Source organism: Apostichopus japonicus, chromosome 7, assembly GCF_037975245.1.
Source record: "Apostichopus japonicus isolate 1M-3 chromosome 7, ASM3797524v1, whole genome shotgun sequence".
NCBI classification, from domain to species: domain Eukaryota; kingdom Metazoa; phylum Echinodermata; class Holothuroidea; order Aspidochirotida; family Stichopodidae; genus Apostichopus; species Apostichopus japonicus.
Window position 1 is genome coordinate 12,180,898 of NC_092567.1, and position 22,454 is coordinate 12,203,351.

At 40.9% G+C, this 22,454-nt stretch overlaps 1 protein-coding gene and 1 long non-coding RNA gene across 2 annotated transcripts in view; one reads left to right on the forward strand and one right to left on the reverse strand.

The window, feature by feature from the left end:
* Positions 1–22,454, forward strand: part of LOC139970060 (uncharacterized) — a 128,616-nt gene that overhangs the window by 50,196 nt on the left and 55,966 nt on the right. The gene's annotated exons all lie outside the window — the stretch shown is intronic.
* LOC139970132 (uncharacterized) lies at positions 12,988–16,359 on the reverse strand. The gene is made up of 3 exons (XR_011794037.1): positions 16,252–16,359; positions 14,387–14,492; positions 12,988–13,078 (listed from the first exon to the last, which is right to left on the reverse strand). It is a non-coding gene; the product is annotated as an uncharacterized lncRNA (long non-coding RNA).

The following is a 22,454-nucleotide window of genomic DNA, read 5'->3' on the forward strand; positions in this document are numbered from 1 at the left end:
TTATGTGAGATGTCGGTGATCGCTCAACCCCCCCCCCCCCCTCCCGTATGCTTTAATTTTTGTTTGCCAAAAAAAGGTTCTGGCGAAGTTCGGCGGCATAATAGTTTTAGAAACATAGATGGTAATTGTGTTTGTATTATCACTATAAACACTAAATGACATGCCAGCCATACTAAATTGTGCATTTTGTGTCCATATTTACTGGAAATGTTGCTTATTATTAAGGTCGAAAAATGGATCACATATGGCCATGGGCGGCGATCCTGGGTGGAGGGGGGATATATCCCCCCATGAAAATGGGTGGAGGGGATGTAATGCACCATACCCCCCCCCCACCAAATGCCAGGGATAAGAATATTTTCATGCCTACATTTATGCATCTTCGTTAATGTACGGCTCTTTTTTAGCTTCATTTCTCGCCTACCATAAACGCAGTGCGATCTTTTCAAATAAAGCGTCTTTATAAAGCAAAAATAGTTGACTGTAGGCTTCATTGGCCCTATAACAACAAAATGTATTATTGCGCCCACGGTATTGATATAGTACATGCACCCTCATAGTATTCATATAGGCCCTATAGTAGGCCTACACACGTACATGTTCCCTCGAACAGCTGAGAATCTCATGTAACCAGGGTAATGCTTAATACACGTTTCACCTGGATGCCCTAGCAATCGGTACCTAGGAATGTAACTATGTGTAATTGTGTATTGCATGTGTATAGGCCTATAATAGCCTGCATGAGGCCATTTTCTTCATCGAATAATATAACAGAGCTCTCGAACATTCTAACGTTGCGCCTGAAACAAGATTGACAGGGGCAATTTTCCCAAAATAACACCCGAAATTAAAAAAAAAAGTATTTTGGATCCTGATTATGAGATATTTCGGACATGACATCCCTATTTTAAAGTTGGGTATATGCCGCTTGGAAACCTCGGGAAGTGCCGTTTCCGGCCATCTAGAGGGTTTGTTAATCCCAAAATTTTCTTGTACGCTTCGAGATAGTCAACAAGGTCATACCCCCCCCCCCCCACTCGGAAGTACGGATCGCCGCCCATGCATATGACACCATTTTGCATTTCAGCCCTTCTTTGAAAGCAAAAATTGTACACCCCTCCCCTTAGACCCATCCCCCAGGACGGCGATCATTCATGCCTGGCGCCTCCCTATTGGAAAATCCTGGATACGCCCCTGAAAGAGTACTATGTTTGTCTTTCTGATATATTATGTAAAAGAACATGTAAAAGAATTTAAACAGGAAACAAAATCTGCTGATAATGATATCATATGATCAGGGCGTAACCAGTATGTAGCACGATAGTTTCATTCAACACTCTACCCGCCGAAAAAGACTATAGGATCCGATCTTGTCAGTTTCTTAACATGTAGTTAAGAACCCGTTTACGCAGATAATATTTCAGTTGAGAAAACACTTGAGAAATTTGCATCAGATGGCAATCGTCGGATAGCTCTCGCCTTCTCTTATTAGGCTAACTTAATTATTTACTAGCTATACAGTTGTATCAAAGACATTTCTGGACTATCTTTGTATCTACAAGTATCAGAAGTTGAAAAGTAAGACTACTCTGTACATGTACCTTCAAGGGCGGCGGAACCGGGGGCAAGTGCCCCCCCCCCCCACTTTTCCTCAGGTTAAAAATGTGCCCTTTTTCTACATAAAACTTGTACTCTTGATCACCTTATTAGGTCAGCGATATTTCAGTTGGAGATCTAATCCTAATTTAGAACTATCAGGGGCGTAGCCAGTATGTAGCACTGTAGGCCCGGGCCTACACTTTTTATACCAAGTTATCTTTTTTATTGAAACACCCATAATTCAATTCCATAAGCTTGCTGGACGAGTTTAAGAGTCTAGACAGGAAAAACTATTGAAATGAACGTAGCAAGATTACGGCTAAATTAGGTGACCTATTCTTCTGTCATCTAGGCTGTCATTCATATCGCGTGCCGTTTCATTCAATACTCTACCCGCCGAAAAAGACTAGGATACGATCTTGTCAGTTTTTTAACATCTACTTAAGAACCTGTTTACGCAGATAAAATTTCAGTTGAGAACATTCCACAGTCAAATAAGCCTATCGTTGATTAACAGACTTTATATACATAGAGCTGCAGCACTTTGTTGCCTGTTGTTGTCGCGATCGGCGTTCCAAGTTCCAAAACAGCCTTTTTGATAAACATTTACTAGCTACAGTTGTATCAAAGACAATTACTGGCTATGGTTGTATCAAAGACATTTCTGGCCTATCTTTGTATCTACAAGTATCAGAAGTTGAAAAGTAAGAATACTAAGACGGGGGGGGGGGGGGGGGGCGTTGATGGAGTGATGTGTATACGCAAATAAGATAATAATATAAGATTTATAAAGGGTACTAAATATCAGGCTGCATCAGTCCAATCGAATTTCTGCAAAGTGCCCTTTGACGTCGGTGCCCCCCCCCCCCAGATTAAAAGTGCTTCCGCCGCCCTTGTGTACCTTGCTAATTTTAATACATTATGTATTATTGAATTACGTACTATTTTAACTCGTTTGTTTTTTGGGTTTAAAAGTGATATTGAATGAGGTGTCTCATGTTAGCAAGAGGCCAGGGAACCAGAATGAACATTCGGGAAGGGCCGTTTCCGGCCATCTGGGGGGTTTGTAAAACCAAACATTTTCTTGTACGCTCCGCGCCAACCGATGGTGGCGCTCCGCTCAGATAGTCGTGCCTTCAACTTTGAAAATCCATATCAATCGCAAAAAGTGCTCCCCCCCCCCTTTCAAATTCCTGGCTACGTCGCTGACATGGGTGTGAAAAGGTGAAAGATAGTTTCACTAATCTGGGTATTTTTTCGTACGCAAGTTTTATTGTCAGCACGATATTATATTCTCGCTTAATATAAATTGAGGCAGATAAAGCAATACAGAGGTGCTCATTTATATATTGTGTACCTCTGTGACATGTTCAGACCAAGTCATGAAATATTGCATATCATAGCAAACACCTCAATCGTGTCTCCGCTCTTAATTATATTAATGTAATGCTTTATTCCCTCATTTGCAAATCCTCTAACTTCTTGTCTAATTTCAACATTCATGGTGGACAAATTAATTCAAATCACCCCCCCCCCCCCCACCACTAACCGATAGAGGATGGTAACACCGGATTGTTAGGATCATACTGGTTTCTTTGTTTGTTTTGAGATGTGACAGACTCGAGTTTTGTGAACATATTGTTTCATTAATCAGTTATTACTACAAGTTAACAGTAGACAGTGATTATAGACCAGTATATGCGTAGGAGATAAAGCTACACACACAACCAGCTGCTTTAAGCTAAAATCAATCATGCTCTGATCAGGAGCGTCAATCCGAATTGAGAGTTGGGTGGGGGAGGGGGCTAAATAAGGGAACATAAATAAACCGAAGGAGTCGGCGAGCGACTTAGCGGGCGGGGTCCAAGGGCTAACCCCCGCCAGGGGTCCAGGGGTTGGACTCTACAAATCTTCAGGTTATTTCTGTTTGGTGCTTGAATTGATATGTCATTCATAAATATAATTAATAAAAAAAGTCACATTTGACAAGAAAAGACTTGAATTAAGAAAGACTTATCTATTTCACATCCTGGTGTAACTTATGGCCTCAATCATAATTATTCAAATTGAAACTTAAACCCAAAAGGAAACATCTAAACTTTGAACACAAGGTTATCTAGTTATCCAGACATATACAACATGCACACATATGGTATTATAAGTACATTTGAAAAGCACTATTTGGTATTTAGGCACACCGCACATTCACTTCATCGGAAACAACAAATCATAAAAATAAATATAAACATCAGGGTCGTAGCCTGGGTAGAATTCCAAGCAGCAGTTAAGGAACATCGAGAAAAAATGTATCGTCCAAATGTTACAGCGATGCTTTGATGTGCGGATATACGGTACCAGGCGCTTTTTCAAGAAATTTGACTGGGTTGGTCATTTCCAAAAAGGGACCGTCATGACACTATCTAAGGACCTACTGCGGGTAGGGGAGGGGGAATGAACTGAGTGAGTAGACCGTGTATTCTTAGTAAAACATTGTGGCACTAATATAAGGGATAACAGTGAAACATACGTAATAAGTATATTTATGAACCGTAGTTTCACGAAAGACTGCTACACTGTTCATGCAGGTTAACTCTTTGAAGCTCTCTACCTTTATTTTTATTATAATCCCCTCTGCCCCAGCCAGCCCCCCCCCCCCTCTGAAAAACCACCAGAAACAGTAGTCGCATCAGAGATCGTGCATATACGTGATGAGCAGTTAAAGTAAACCTTATGTTACTTGACCGCCATTCCTACACTACGTGCCTAGAATCTCAGAGTTTGCACACTACAGACTAATTAAATCAGAAGAAATGATATGAACATTTATCGTAGGCCTACTTTCATTTAGAAAGTGTAAATCTCAAAGGGCAGCTACCCATGCGCAGGCTACGGCCCTGAATACTAAACTACTGCGTGTAAAGAGCAATGCACTGACCCTGTTAGGAAGGATAAAAAAAATACCGTTATGACCATCGTCCCCTCCATCCCCCAAACCCCTTCCATCTCCTCAACCCCCTCTATCTCCCCAACCCCACCATATCTCTCAAACCCCTCCATCTCCCCAACCCCCTCCATCTCCTAAACCCCTCCATCTCCCTCAAACCCCTCCTATCCCACAAGACCCCTCCATCCCCACCTCATTCATCTCCCCAACCCCTTCCATCTCCCTCAAACCCCTCCATCCCCACCCTCTCCAACTCCCCAACCCCTCCATCCCAACCCTCTCCAACTCCCCAACCCGCTCCATCAGTGGCGTCACCAGACTTTTCAGTCTGGGGGGGGCACCAGCATTTGATGGGGGGGCACTTAGGTATATACGGATCTGCGTCCTGGGGGGTCTAAGGGGAGGGGGTTCCTTCCAGGCGCGGCGGAACGGGAAAATTATTGGGGGGGGGTTATGTGTAGAGACTATCTAAGCGGAGCGCCACCATCGGTTGGCGCGGAGCGTACAAGAAAATTTTGGGTTTTTCAAACCCCCAGATGGCCGGAAACGGCACTTCCCGAGTGTTTTATGCTGCGAATACCTAGCCCTAAAATATGGGTCTCAAGCCTGCAATTTCTCAGATTGCACGTAAAAGTCTGTAAAAACATTGTAATTTGTATATTCAATGGTGTTTTAAGAGAGTAGCTATTACTCGTAGTGTACTCGCAAAGACGTTTTTGAGTGTAGTAAGGGGATGTTGGAGAACTGGCTGAAATGAAGCAAGCCATTGGCCTAAGACGAAGTTGTGTTGCGCTTACCGGTACTCACACTCACTGCTTCCACTTTTCACGGGGCGTGAAGACGCGGTTGGGGTGACAATGTGGTCTATAGCCAGGGGACGGGCCCCCAGCATTTACTAAAATTATTACACCTATATAGTATACGTGTGCAGCGGACAGATCGACAAGTATGCATTGAAAAATGGGCAGATGCACGTTTCGGAGCCTTGGTAAATATTGAGGGGGCTTATCATGCATTTGCCCCCTCAACTTTTTCATTGAGGGGGGAGGGCTGAGCCCCCAAGCCCCCCGGTTCCGCCGCCACTGCCCCCCTCCCCTTTGGAAAATTTACGCATACGGAGGATGGGCTGGATGCAAAATGCTGCCACATTTGATGCTAAATTCGATCTGAAGATATCTCCAGAAATTGCTATTTTTGAGGTAATGTTTTTAACAAGGCGCAGAATTTTGCAGAGGATATGAACCACATGCTGTCGATATTATGCCTAACCCTATCAATAGAACCTACATTTGTTGAATTAATGTGTGCATGACCCCCGACTCCTTTCTTGTCCTTCTCGTTTTCGCCCATTATCTATTAAGATGTAACAGGTTCCAGCATCGTTATTGGCTCCTATCAGGGATCTCACCATGCAATCCAAAGTTTGATCACACATCGAGTGTGGCTCAGTATGCAGGTGTGAACATTCGCCATTTGTTCCTACAAGCATCTGACCTCAAATGACCTCTGCAGCCCCTACACAACAGGGTTAATATATGGGTCCACAAATATAGGCAAGTATGGTGCCTGCGGACCCTCGCATTCTCACATTTCGTCAGCTCCTAACCTGTCAACCTCAGACCAAGGCAACATATTGCAGTACCCTCCCTTCTCACAGTCATGTAGCTCGCGAAGCGGACGTGTATATCCGCTGGTATGGCGTGAGCACTGACACATTCAATGTAAATATCGACACCTGTTGTGATGGCGCGGGTTACGACTTCGATACCCGACGTTCAAGGAAAAACTTTTTCATATTTTCGCAGCTCATTTGAAGAAAATACGAATTACTGTGCTTCTTTGTCCTTATGAAAAACCAACTCAGATGATGGGAGTTGAATATAACAAAATATATATATATTTTTTACCAACCCAAATCTCAGATGGGGGGGGGGGGGCACTCGGGGGGCACTAGGTTTTCCAGGGGGGGGGCACGTGCCCCCTGCCCCCCCTTGGCGACGCCACTGCGCTCCATCTCCCTCACACCCCTCCATCCCCAACCCTCTCCAACTCCCCAATCCCTCCCTCAAACCCCTCCATCCCCACCCTCTCCAACTCCCCAACCCTCTCAATCTCCCTCACACCCCTCCATCCCCCACCCTCTCCAACGCCCTAACCCGCTCCATCTCCATCAAACCCATTCATCTCCCCTCCATCCCCACCCTCTCCAACTTCCCAACCCGCTCCATCTCCCTCACACCCCTCCATTCCCCACCCTCTCCAACTCCCCAACCCCCTCCATCAAACCCCTACATCTCCATCAAACCCCTCCATCTCCCTCAAACCCCTCCATCCCCACCCTCTCCAACTCCCCAACCCGCTCCATCTCCCTCACACCACTCCATCTCCCACCCTCTCCAACTCCCCAACCCCTCCCTCAAACCCCTCCATCTCCCTCCATCCCCACCCTCTCCAACTCCCCAACCTGCTCCATCCCCCTCACACCCCTCCATCCCCCACCCTCTCCAACTCCCCAACCCCCTCCATCTCCCTCCATCCCCACCCTCTCCAACTCCCTAACCTGCTCCATCTCCCTCACACCCCTCCATTCCCCACCCTCTCCAACTCCCCAACCCGCTCTATCTCCCTCACACCACTCCATCCCCCACCCTCTCCAACTCCCCAACCCCTCCCTCAAACCCCTCCATCTCCCTCCATCCCCACCCTCTCCAACTCCCCAACCTGCTCCATCTCCCTCACACACCTCCATCCCCCACCCTCTCCAACTCCCCAACCCCCTCCATCTCCCTCCATCCCCACCCTCTCCAACTCCCTAACCTGCTCCATCTCCCTCACACCCCTCCATTCCCCACCCTCTCCAACTCCCCAACCCCCTCCATCAAACCCCTACATCTCCATCAAACCCCTCCATCTCCCTCAAACCCCTCCATCCCCACCCTCCCAACTCCCCAACCCGCTCCATCTCCCTCACACCACTCCATCCCCCACCCTCTCCAACTCCCAACCCCCTCCATCAAACCCCTACATCTCCCTCCATCCCCACCCTCTCCAACTCCCCAACCTGCTCCATCTCCCTCACACCCCTCCATTCCCCACCCTCTCCAACTCCCCAACCCCCTCCATCAAACCCCTACATCTCCATCAAACCCCTCCATCTCCCTCAAACCCCTCCATCCCCACCCTCTCCAACTCCCCAACCCGCTCCATCTCCCTCACACCACTCCATCCCCCACCCTCTCCAACTCCCCAACCCCTCCCTCAAACCCCTCCATCTCCCTCCATCCCCACCCTCTCCAACTCCCCAACCCGCTCCATCTCCCTCACACCCCTCCATCCCCCTCACACCCCTCCATCCCCCACCCTCTCCAACCTCCCAACCCCTCCCTCAAACCCCTCCATCTCCCTCCATCCCCACCATCCCCAACCCGCTCCATCTCCCTCACACCCCTCCATTCCCCACCATCTCCAACTCCCCAACCCCCTCCATCTCCATCAAACCCCTACATCTCCATCAAACCTCTCCATCTCCATCAAACCCCTCCATCCCCCACCCTCTCCATCCCCACCCTCTCCATCTCCCCTCTCTTTCTCCACTCCTCTAACAATTTATTATATTATACGTAAAGATAATTATACAAGTATAAATGAACAACGGAAAACTTTCTGGGAATAATAAACAAGAAAAGAGGAATTAAAGTTCAACAGTAAACACAATAATCAGCATCTCATGAATAATCATCAACCATATACATAAACATGAGAGGGTTTTATTACATCATTAGCCTTAACTAAGCATCATTGGAATTCATTACATTCTTATTAATTAGGTGTAACATTACCTTTCAAGCTAATGTTCGGTCCACATAGAGGCGAACATGAATTATGAATGGTTGGGCCTACATCATGGACAGAAGCGAAGTATACAGTCTCTGGCCTTATACACCATACAAAAGTATGTTAATATATTTATCACTCAGCAGCTTGAGGAAGTATTGTTTATAACACAACCTCCATTCTTTCTATTTATAACGAAGACCAACATTGTACTACAGCAGTATTGATAGAATAAAAAATATGACCATATATAGTAATCAAGAAACATGAGGGTGGAATGTGACCAGAAGAGAACATGGAACAGAATAAACAGATACATAGAATATGATAATAATATATGTAGGGTTAACAGAAATAAATGGCTAAGATTCAACGCATAAGAATTCTCTTAAGTTTGTAAAGTGATGCCGGTCTGGTGTATGGCAAGCATCAGAGAGCTTCAGTTACAATATTATTTAAGGAACATTTCACAAGAGTAATACAGTGGATTGGACAGCAACTGAACAGGTTCTGCTACCCCTCTCTCTCTCTCTCCACACTGAAAACATAACATAAGTTAATGTAAGAACATGGCACAACAATATTGTTGACTGACCACAGCTTACTTTAAGTTGTGGACAGCAATTAGAATCCTTAGATAGACGTATGGCAACATATATTTATTTATTAGAAATGATAGCAAATTTAAAGCTATGGGTATCCGATGACTGTCAAATTGCTGCCTACTCTACACAATGTTTCTCACATATGAACTCACTACATGTATAACACAGTTCTATGTAACTGATTGATCTCAACAAGAGTATTTCATTTTTGAAATTTGGAATTCAGCATTCAACAATTTAGTCCTGGGTACCCAACAAACTGTGACTTTCTATGTACCTGCATGGTAACTCAACATGCTGATAATAAGTTGGGGTTGATATGTTACAGCATGCCAGAAAATCTTAGGAGTAACCCACAGGTGGCAATGCACATATAACTTCAAAGACTTGATACTTCATAGTTTCTCAATTTCAAACACATCCCTAATCAGACCAAGGTACATACTACAAAAACTTAGCTTGCTTGGAATGTAGGCAATCTTTATTTTCTACAGAAGTAGAAGTTTTCTTATGAACTGTTAATTTAGGTATCTATTAGTAGCTGTCCCCACTTTAGAGAAATCTTCAATCCACCACTGCATACTACAATATAGTAGTTATGTTTAGTCAAGTTTGTTAGCTCTACACAATTAAACAAGTGGAATCTTAGAAATGTCATTTGATGTTATTTATAGTGCTAATTAGGCAAGCTGTCTTCACCTACATATAGCATGTAGATTTCATCAAAGGAGCCCAACACTGCCCATTACCATTTCACAAACTGACTGTTGAGAAGTAGTATGTAAAGCAGGTGCGTATCCAGGGGGGGCGTTGGGGGCGCGCGCCCCCCGGGTAAGGAAAAGAGGAGAGAAAAAAAAGAGAAGAAAAAAGGGAAAAAAGAGGGGAAAAAAAGAAAAGGAGGAGAGAAAGGAAGGGAAAAGAAAAAATAGAGAAAAAATAGAGAAAAAGAAGAAAAGGAGGGAGTAAAAGAGAGCCAAGACCTCGGGAAGAGAAAGGGGAACAGTCATAGTTAAAGCGCTGATCCTTATTATATACACAGGGTAGCCAGTGACAGATCAAGGATTACGGAGGGGGTGTGCGCCTCACCCTACCCCTTACACCTACAACTCCATTTTTAACGTTTCCATTTTTCCTCTCTCACTAATGTATCTATATAAATACTATATATGGTCTATCATAACTCGTGTGTGTGTGTATGGACGCCTTAAACAATTGTATAAATTGTAGTACAATTGTGCTATATGGAACCAACTGTGGCTGGTCTTGAACTCGACCGCGTCGTCGGGGAACATGACGCATTTCGGGAAGGGGGCGACCGCCCCCCCCCCCCGTGCAAATTTTCTTTATGACATCGCTAGTAATTTCAAAATAGACAATGCTTAGATGCAACTTACAAGGCCTGAGAAGTGTCATTTCCAGTGATCTGGGAGGCATTTTCGGCCAAAATTTTTCTTGTACGCTTCGCGCCAACCCATGGTGGCGCTTCGCTTAGATAGTTTGCCTACAGGCTTCGCCCCTCCCTTGGCAATTACTCGCTACACGCCTGTTCGAATTTGTAAAGCAAAGAGCAGATATAAGATCATATCAGTGAGCATTGAAATGCATGTTCCACGATGAACAGCCTCAAAAAACTGTTTATGTGTGTAGTCAAAGGCGTAGGAGCCAAATTGGATTTGGGGCTGTAACGACTTGCCCGAAAAAAAGCCGAAATTTTTCGCGCGCTAAGCGCGCGTTCAACATATCGATGCCAATATCAGCCCCCGCCTCCTACGGGACCTACGCCTATGTGTGTAGTGTTCGGTGTCGATATACCTGATATCGGAAATATCTGCTATATTTCATTTCCGAAACCAAGTTTTATAATAGCCATTATCAGAGGTTGCAATATTTCTACACCAAGAAATTAACTGTGTCGGAATTTTCCAAAATTTCCTCACCAACATTCTGCATCATACTTTCTTCTACTCGTGCAATTTTCACCTGTCTATTAGGGGTTCAAGGAGGTTTTTCTATATTGCTTGTCCATAGATTGAATTTTCTGCAACATCATGGGTATGTTTTGAAGTGATTTTTATTCACGAGAAATCTGAATTTTCAAATTCTCAACAAATAATCGGCTTAAAACCTTGAAAAGTGGGGCTTTCGGATATTGTGGGCGGTGACGTAGAATCACCTACAAAAGCAATGATCCATAGGACATGCAATGAGGTCGAACATGATGTGTGACTGGTTACAATCTTCAAAAAGGTAATGGATGGAAAAAAACTTTTGGGATATACTTGGTTCTCAGGCAAAAGTGTACATCTGGTTGCTCATTTTCAAGCCCGAGAAGTGCCATTTCCGGTGATCTGGGGGGGTATCAAAACCATAAATTTTCTTGTACGCTCCGCGCCAACCGATGGTGGCGCTCCGCTTAGATGGTAATTCGCGCCCCCCGGGTTAGAAAATCCTGGATACGCGCCTGTAAAGTCTCACCAGACTCACATCCAAAAAGGAAGTTATGTCAGCAGTGATGTGTTCCTACTTGACTTTTTCTTTCACTTTCTTGGAGGAAATGCACAGAAGAAATGTTGAAAACCGTATCACCTGGAGGTTAAAGAGAAAATACACAATAACTCAACTTTCCATTCACTAGATTTATCAAGGTGAAAATTCATCAGGTCTGTGATCATTTTTGTAACATACATCAACGTCTTCCCTTGTGTCTTATTAATAAGTATATATGAATAGTATAGAGCTGTAATCTCAGGGCAGCAAATATATTGTTTTTAGGAATATGTTTTGCATCTGATGTAAGCAATTACAACACTTGTAGTGGTAACTGATCAACTCCATGTTACCTCCCAAGAATTGTGTAGCCCCCCACCCCCCCTCCCCCCCCCCCGATAAAAGACATCTTTTGACAATTGCTGGAAATTTTCTACCAGATTTGTGAGCTATCTTCCATAATATTGCAACAGAAAATAAATGTAGAAAGCACATGTGCTGGAGTTTCCTGGAATTATCTCTTAAATGGCCAGTATTATAACTGGAGTGCAAATAATGTACATCTTAAACAGAACACATTACGAGAATCCTTCAACACTGTTGACCAATGGCTAAGAATGGAATTCTGAATTACTCTGATTTTTACTCTGAGGACATGCATATGGTCCAGACGGTTCATGCATGTTTTTTTATTACTGACTGAAAACAACATATCCACACATTACAGTAAACCCACTAAAGACTTCCATTTGTAATCCCTTAGTATATAGCTCATTGACAAATGACATAAAACCTAGATTATCTTCAGATTTAAATTTGACATCAATTTTATTGGGTTTTAGATGTACTGAGAGGGGAAGGGTAGGAAAGGTTAGGATGGAAACAGAGATTTTATGGTTCCTGTTAGTCATTCTACATGGTTCTAACTTACTGTGGGTATTGTTCTAACTTAGTGTGTGTATGGGTCTCACTTTGTGTGCGGTGACTCTATTTAATTGTTAGGGCACATGCACTTATGAATTAAATTGATTGTTTATGAGCCTGCCATACATTTTACTGGATATTATTTGCGGCAATTAGGCTGACAATCCAGAGGAGTCTGGCTGCGCTGTTAAGACTGATTACTACCATTACCTGCCACCCAACACTATGACACACTGATAAATTAGAAGGGATCAAGTCATCTGAATATTTTGTTCCTTAATTTATGATGGCTACACAAAACAAAAAATGGACCCAGTATACTAAACACATACACCTCTTTGTGTACTTTTACACAATAGTAAGCAATACAATGTATGACATGTATTGCCTAATATATGGTGTATGTATGTTAGACTGAAGCCGTTATCTTCTTCCCTAGGCCCTTAGGGAGTTTGCTGATCAAGCAAGATTCAAAACAATTACTGTTCCACCAGGATTAGGCAGTAACAAAATCATTTTCTACTTCAGAATCAAATCTAATTATAACTACAACCCAGCATATCAGTCCTGCTATACACTAATTATACACTAATCATTATCATCAGCATATTGTAAGCCATTCTGTGCAAGATCCACATCATGTGACCCCCAAAGATCGTCTCAAGAAAGATTAATCCACATTTACCTAATGAGGAGATAAAGACAAAGACAATAAGAATCATATCTGAACTAGATGTTTTAATGCAAACGATAAAATCCCTTCTTTTTGAGTTTGCCTTTTTAATATTTACTCAACAGTTATTCCATTGCTCACAGATATACAAGCTTATGCTAAAATGACTCAATAATTGCAAGTTCATTCATTTTATTGCAAGGCGCTTTTATTTTAAAGTTGAATAATTTTTGGAAATTTATCCATAAAGAAAACAAAAGGCAAAACTTGGTAACATGTTTGCAATCCTATGGTTTAGACTAATTTGGTCAGCACACTTTCTAATTGACCACTTTTAACGTTGTTTGGTGCAGCAGGCCAATAAAGTTGTTCCCAAATTTCTAACTCTATTACTTTGAAGTCAAGCAAAGTTAGGCAATATTACTGGTCTAGATTGTTTTTTTTTCAAACTATCTGTATACCAGTGTGAAGCAAAGGCTGCTCTATTACATAAATGTTAGTGTTTTTGCTTTCACAACTTTCCCAGTAACTTAATTTCCAACTTTGCCAATATGCAGCAACATGATGCACCCCCCCACCCCCCACCCAAACACACTCTTATAACAGAAAAACTGAATTACACAATAACTTTAAGAACAGAAACATAATACAAATGCATTAAAGATTTCAGATGACATAACATGCTGAATCCTAAAAGAACTTGTCATATTGTGTTGTAAGATCTTCTGTGATAGAATCGTAAACTTGCTAGTCATAGTGCAATACTCAATACCTATCATCTCCTTGACAACTATTTAATATGATGGGATAGGTGGACCTTGCCATAAATTACATAATATCCACTCAACCTGGAGACGTGACAATAGAAAGCCTTCATTAGCATTATATGCTCACACAGGAATGAAACTGTTACATTATGAAACAATGTGTGTCTAATGACCATTAAAATTGGTCAGATTTGAAAGATTAGAGATGTCCTTGGCATCAGAATTTTATCCTCTTGAAAACTACAATTATGGTACAATTTGTAGAGATGATGCTACAATTAGGGAAGCACTGAACAAAAGAGGTCTCACAGAATCCCTAAGACACAACTTTTAGCAGTGTTCTAACTAGATTGTTCATATTTTAGGTCTTGTTTTGCAGTGATTGGGGGTTGGGGGGGTCCTGGATGATAGACTTTTCGGTGGGGAAATTTCCCTTGAGGGATCATCTGATATGTCATGGAGTAAATATATCCAATAAAAAACTTGCATTCTCATGGAGGAGGGGGATGGGTGGGAGAGGTAAGAATCAGGTGTTGGGCCATACAATCATTACCCTGCTGATGTACACTGTACATATTTCTTCCAAGAGCTGTTATCCGGAATTGAAACTGGTAAATACCTAAACAGGCTGATTTCAGGACTGAATAATTCCAGTTTACCTGATGATGAGAAAAAACAAAATGCATTTGGTCATCAGTTATAATGTTATTATTTATGTAAATTGACATCACCCGGTCTGCAAGTAGCTTCATTCTATCATGTAACATTGTCAAACACAGAACACAGCTATTATAAACATACAGTATGGTACTGTAGTTTCAAAATAAATCACTCAGTTATTATTATAATAACAATGTAAAGAAACTAAAGCAACTAGAATACAAATCTATAGACTGTACATGATGAGTTCAAGGTCTCATAATGCTTCCTAAAGTGTATACAGCTCACTTGGAATATAAAGAAGCATTAATTTAAAATTGAGACAAGCATTGAATCTTCAATACAAACTTTAAGCAATACCACTAGCAATCCAGACTGTTTTATTTTCAATTGAGAAACAAAAGTAATAACAATGCAACCCTGAAAATAGATGGAGCCTGAAGAAAACATGATGACCGTTTCGGTCACATAATTTAGGAACCATTGGTTCACTGTACTGTCTAGAGGTTGATGAATTTGTAGAATTTATGAAATGCTGACATTGTACTATAATTGATTGAGTTAAAGTACATATTTTTCTATCTGCAGACTTTGACATATACTGTTATTTCATAACATGTTGTTCGGTGCAGTCCTGTTGTGAGAGGGTGAGGGTTGGGTGGAGGATACAGTTGTACGTCAGCTACTGTAGGTGCCCAGTGAAATATGTGATAAAGAATGATATACTTTTAACTTTGGATAAACAAAGACTTAAAAAAAGTGGATCTGGTGACACAACTGTGCATGGAACTGTGCCTGGCTCTCTATGTTACTGGTTTTGTGTACACCTTACTTGAATAATGCTTCTTTAGCCTCACAAGATGTGATTGTGAATCTTAGAACTGGTGTGCGACAGTTTATCAGGAGTTTGGCTAAAAATAACAACGAAGAAAAGGAGATCTACAAACCCAACAATAATCTTCAGCTGGTATGATAGACATCTTTGAGATGAATATCAAAGGTGGAGTTGATTTGCATTTTTCTGTCCAATTTTATAGTTCAAATCATATTTCCAATATTTAAGCAAATGCTAAAAACAGTAATCTCTACTGTACTACAGTCAATAAATATCATAACAAACATAACACATTAAATTTCAAGATTATATCCATAGTTGTGTGACATATGTGTGACATACCTAAATTAATCAAGGTGTTCTTGTTTTGTTTGATGGAGTGTTCATTACAGCAATACAGACTTAGTTGACTTCTTTATATCTAAAATGGTATTTCAAGTTTTTTTATTTTAATCTGAAGAAAATAAGTACCTCAACAGAAGACATATTTGTAGGAAACCCAAGCTACTTTCTAACAGAACCAACAAGTTGTCTTCCAGTCTTACCATTCTAGAAGTGTCAGGAGTTCTAGAAGACTTTATTCATATGAGTCTAGAAGGCAAGTTTTATTTCAGTTTGGCAAATGGTAAAATGTACCAGAGGGTGTTGAGGTAGCTATTGTGTCATACTGTAGCAAGGTCATTACAAACATACCAAGTACTGGATTAATCCAGCAAGAATCCGATCGTTTTAATGTCCTTACTAGGGCGTAATCCTGTCAGTTGTATTTTGAGAAGATGAGTTAAAACTTTATATACATTATTTTAGTGAGAGTGAATGGGGATAAAAGAGTATTCCTCGATCTGCGACGCTATCCATAAAATCTACCACACATCTTTGAAACGTTATTAATACTGTTCAACACTTACCATTAATGTGATTACCATCACATGGAGGAAATATCAGATGATGAACCATTCATTGTCCTTGTCAGCACAGTATGAACGTGACTTCCATCGACAACTGGTAACTACAGGTAGAATAGGTGATCCCCTAATAGCTCGCTTCATATTTAACCTAATGAAGAGAAAAGAAAGTGATGTGAATGAGATTTGAGTCCTAATTATAGGAGACATTGAGAATGTCAATCAGCAATAGATACGTGAGTCTCTGGCTAACTACCCTGCATACATGAACAATCACAGAGAAAAAAATACAGAAGGAAAGTACACTTCAGTTTCCAATAACCAGGTATTAAGTGTAAAAACAATTAGCCAGTTAAGCATCAAACTTGAACCGGATTGTCCGTTGTTTAGTGGAAGTGGCATATAAAGGTGTGGTGCAGTGATATAAATGAGCTCCCAAAGGAGAGTCCAACCTCACACAAACCCAACCATGCATGGTTTGGGCCTGACTGAGAAATGTGTGAGATTTCGCACCACTCTTTCGTATTGAGGACAGAATGTCTTTTGAATTTCCACTCATTAGGAGATAATTGTATCTAATTTAGTGTGTCAGCTTTGGTGGATGTGTTTTCATATCATTTTTCTTTATTTAATGGCACCAAGCCTCTGGAGATTGCACTGGCTACATTGACCTAGTTACACCACTCTCCGGGGGGGGGGGTCTCTTTCTAGATTTTAGATCACCAAAGGTTTATAAAGTACCCTGTTCAGCTGGTCAATAGCTACAATATGGTTAGTTCTTTCTTTGGCAGATGAAGACACTTGTAGCCTCAAAATTTTGAGTTAAAAAGTTTTGAGATGAAAATGTCAAAATTTTGACTTTTGAGGTCAAAATCTTGAGATAAAAATTCCAAATATTGAGAAAGCAAATTCAAAATTTTGAAATTTGGGGTCACTTGTTTTTTTTTCTTAAGCCGCCGTACTAAGTCGGTGATGTTAGATCAGTTTAGAGACCAATTAGATTTCTTAAAACCAACTGCAGTGACTGGCTCAGCAATGTTTAAAAATTAAACAAGCATAAGTGACAATTCTTTATTCACAGCTGTACATTCTCAGATTAGGAAGTATATCCAATTGTGTTCTCTGTTTATAGTGGCTGGACTAACAAGGGTACTACAAAGCTCTCCAAATCTTCAGTATTTTCACATAGTTTCTGGAATCTGCATTTTGAGCACATGAGGACATGTCAGTAATAGAAATACTTAATCTGATTTTACTCTGTATATCTGAACCCTAGCCGGGTGCTGGGGGCTTCAGAAGAGCTCTGTAACATATCTTCTACTTCATATCCTCTTGTACTAAGTATTAAGCATGTAAAAACATGTTAGAGAGAAAAATTTAATTTCTATGAAGTATAAATCTAAGCCCTGGTGGGAGTCCCTGGGGACTTTAGCTGAGGCATTCTAACTTTTCAGATATTTAATGTTCTCTGATAGTGATTTTGCAGCCCAAGTTGAGCCTATGGGGGAGGGGGGAGGGGCAAGTGCTCGCCACCCTAATGGATACCAGTGCTTGTATTTGTTTGAATGCCCTCTAAATGTGTTTATTTTAAACAGCCTAACGAAAATATTTAGCTAAAAAGGCCTCCTAGATTGTTGGAAATGACACTTCCCAGGTCTTGTAAACTGCTCTAAAGTTTTCTCAACATCCTTTATTTTGAGATCCCATGTCATGATATGGTCATCAAATAGTTTAGTGAAATAGAAGGGGAAAAAACAGTCTGGTAAGTTACTTTGAAATATCATGACATATCTTTTGTGACTTTGACACCGGCATTGACATTTTTCGACAAATCTACAAAATGCGCGTGGAAAATAAGGAAAGATTGACTGGGCTTTCAGGCAAGTAACATGCTGAAATGGACCAAACTATATGTCAAACTGACATCATAGATTGCGTCTGAAATATTATTAGGGTGATAAACTGATTGGTCGGTAGTTCTCAGCGATAGAAACTTTGTTATTTTAGTGGTTTTAAAAGAGCGTCAGGGTACGTCCGAGAAGTGAAAACTCGATTGAAAATGTAATGTTAGTATCGAGGCAATGATGCGAGCAATGATGTGAGAAACCTGTATGATGTCAGCATTTTTTACCTTTTAACATAATCTTTGGCATTCCAGTACCTGGAAACCACCTTTCTATAAGGGTATTTAGCTCACTAGCTTGTGTGATCAGTTAATGCGCACTGGTTGCATGATCCTGATTGGCTGTTTGTATTATTCAGGCGCGTAGCGAGGAATTTGCCATGGGAGGGCGAACCTGTAGGCAAATTATCAGAGACGTAGATTCAGCATTGGAACTATCTAAGCATAGCGCCACCATGGGTTGGTGCGAAGCGTACAAGAAAATTTTGGCCGAAAATGTCTCCCAGATGGCTGTAAATGGCACTTCCCAGGCCTTGCAAGTTGCATCTAAGCATTTTCTCATTTGAAATTACCAGCAATATCATAAAAATGTACAAAAAAATATGCTCAAGGGTGGGGGGGGGGGTCGCCCCTTCGCCACTGTTGCTAGCGGTAGCCAGCAGTTTTGGTGTATAAAGTCACAGCAACCAGATTACTTCATTCTTACCATTCCTATGGAACTCTGTGCCTCTAAAAGTGTAGGGTACTGAAAGAAGCTTGATAGGTTCATAGGTCCTGATCTCCTATATACAGTAGTCTCCATATTCATATACACTAGAGGGTTTCTTACTACGGTTGAATTATTACATCATGGAGCCATTCGAGCCTCAGTGACTTCTAAATCAAAAGGAAAACACTAACATGAAATCAAGTTAGTTATTCAGATATTTCAGAAGACTTCAGAAACAAAAGGATATTCACAACAAAGAAAAACCCTGGTAGCAGTTCCACTTTGATCCAATCATTGATCTTTTTAATTTAGTGAATATACAGCATTACAGTGTTTGGTTTCTGAAGCTTTTTGAAAGTTCTTAGGAACTTTTGCATTCAGATAGCAATGTGACACTACAGCAGTCTTTGTGGGCAATCAACTTTACATGCTAGCTATAAAGACCCCTACACTTTTAGTAAGTAAATTATGTAAAGTGCATATATTTGATTTGTGATATTGAAGCTAAAGATACGTCAATAGGAACTGAGCATTACCAGCAAAAACCCTGGAAATTCTGGATATGTTCCAATAATGGGTTTTCTTGGACCAGTATGGGTGGTGTAAAGAACTGCAGTATTTTGGGTGACACATTCTACAATAATACATGTATATGATATGGAATATTGAATCTCAATCTCTGGAAAACATTGCCCTTCATTTGACCTTTACTCACTGGCAGGTTAGCACTTAAATCTACAATATCCCAGGAGAGGAAACAACTCCAGGGTACTTTAAGAATAGGTTTTTATGACTTAATTTGGCTAAAACCTTTCAGACAGTTGGATGATCTCGCAAATGTAGAACACTTCTTAAACGAATAAAATGATCAAATTATTTGAAGGAGGAAAACCTCCCCTTCAACTTGTAACCAACTATAACAGGCAAGCACCATACTTCAGCTAGTCCTACATTGTGCTGAGTATAGGTCACGCTTTATGATATTGCATGCTATTGAATATTATAACTAAAATCATTAGACTAGGCCTAAATTAGGCTGCACTTAGGTTATATGACTAGAGAAGACCTTAGAAGCCATAACGTTGAACGTTATGATGGCCTGTGAGCCAATCCTTGTACGTGCACAGCCTAACGCTATGAAAGGAACTCAACTGATACGTGGGATTTCTTCTTTGACAATTGTAATATGCTGTACTCCGTCTGTTTCTTTCAGTATCATGTTCACCATCTGGAATATGTTGCAATATCTTCATATTTAAGCCTGTACTGTAGCTTCGGGGAATCACGTCAAACAAACAGGGAAGTGCAACCATTCAACCGTTCTCCAAACGCTGTTTACACTGTGGCGTTTGTTTGTTTAGATTTTGAAAATGAGACTTGTTAAAGTCGTTTTTCATGCCTACGAGGGAAATTCCCCTATTTTTCAGATAAATGGTCAATCTTCCAATTGAAATAATAGCAATTTACCACAAAATGGCAAATTCCTTAGATCTAATAAGTGAGGACTTCAACAATATGCTGCAAACTGTCATTTTATCATTTGCACCTTGACATTTGTCTGCTAAAGTTGTGTTCATAGAATCCTGTACAGCAGCTTGAAAGTGCCATCAAGACAGCAAGATAAACATGTCTTAGATATTTTTTCAGCCTGGATAGGCTATTGTTTAACTACAAGCTTGGAAAATGGTCAATACTTTAACATTTCTAAAATCTTTTGAAATGACGAGACGAAAGCATTTGGCTATTTCAACATTAATCAGAAAATTTCCAAATTATACACTAGGATATGGAATTCGGAGGGGGGGGGGGCGCGATGCAGACCCGTCAACTCCCCCGGTTTTACCGGGAGACTCCCGGTTTTTACCCGAATCTCCCGGCCTCCCGGTTTCATATTCTATTCTCCCGATTTTTTAATGTTTCATCACTTGCGACATTTCTGAAAATAGCCAACAGTTAGTCCTATGCTTATTCGCGTAATAAGTGTAATCTAAATATAGATTGATTGTTTACAAACACGTTACGACTGACACAGTGCTGTACGGGACTCTCAACCAATAGCAGGCTTCTTTGTCAGTTCTCGGACTTCACGCAATGTACGTTGGCCTTGGTAGAGTCCTGAATACAGTACATTAGTACGGCGTGCACTGTGCATATGCCATGGTGCACTCAGTTTAATATATATATATATATATATATATATATATATATATATATATATATATATATATATATATATATATATATATATATATATGTGTATATAAGTAAAAACTTAAAAAAAAAAACCAATTCCCCTGAGCTGAAACGCACCAGCGAACAAACTGTATTCGGAGCGCACAGACGGACCAGCAAGATGTGAAAAGCTTAAATATCCAATTGACGTCCAGCACAGCCATTCATTAAGTTATTACTGGCTTTTATGGTAAGGGCTTCGATTATTTTTCTTTCACTGGTATTGGGTAGGTTGTGATGTAGGATTTGACAATTGATATTTTCTCCAGATTTCGGATCTATATTGTGAGTTTGTAAATGTGTGTATATGGTTTGTTTAGTCATACGTAGATGTTCTTTTATTCTCGTTCCAATGGTGCATCCCGTTTCGCCGATGTATGTAGACGAGCAAAGATTGCATTTAATCTTGTAGACACAGTTTTTGGCTAAACAGATATTCTTCTTTACAGCGATTTTGCAGGTGTCACAGTTGGGTGGGCAACCCTGTTTGTCACGTGGCGCGGAAAACAAACTCGCTGATGGATTACCTGTCATGAAGTGTGTTCTCAGATTTGTAATGCCCGATCTGCTGATTGTTGCCAGGGTCTGTCGTTTTATGTTCTCGTTCACAAATGGTACTTTTAGGTAAATTCTTTGATCTTCAGATGGTCTAGTAGGGGTGATTATTGTGTGTTTCATGGTTGAGTTCACGAATTTTTTAGGATATCCGTTTCTTATGAAGTTAGTTTTTACTTGTTTAAGAGATAGTTTAGTTGAGGGTTTGTCTGTGGACCTGGATATGGCTCTTCTTGTTTCTCCCGTCAAGATGGCTCGTTTGGCAGAGGTGGGACCATGGCTGTCCCAGTGCAAAATGCAACCACTGTGTATAGGTTTGTTAGAGCCATCTTACTGTGCTTGTTGAAGTCTCATTTTCTACATTTCATCATATACACCAAGCATGTCAACATCCGCTCTTTCATATATATATATATATATATATATATATATATATATATATATATATATATATATATATATATATATATATATATATATATATATACACTTAACTTGTATGTATACGTGGCGCGGCGTACCATTTGTGTGCAGTTCGCATGTAGGATATTTGTATACGTCGAAAAACAGTTAAGTTCTATGCCGACGAACACTTTACATGCGTCCTCTTCGCTGCTAGGTGAATATTACGTCTCAGTTAACTACGATTTAAGAAACGGCTGTTTCAAACATCTCACTAATTCTTTCGGCGAATATTCATGGAGCTCAATAACATTTCCTGCGTATAAACTCGTACAGGGATTACACGCGGTATCTACGCGGCGTCTACGCGGCATTTTGTTTGTCAACGTCTTTATACGATCCTGTAGGCGTACCCTTGTC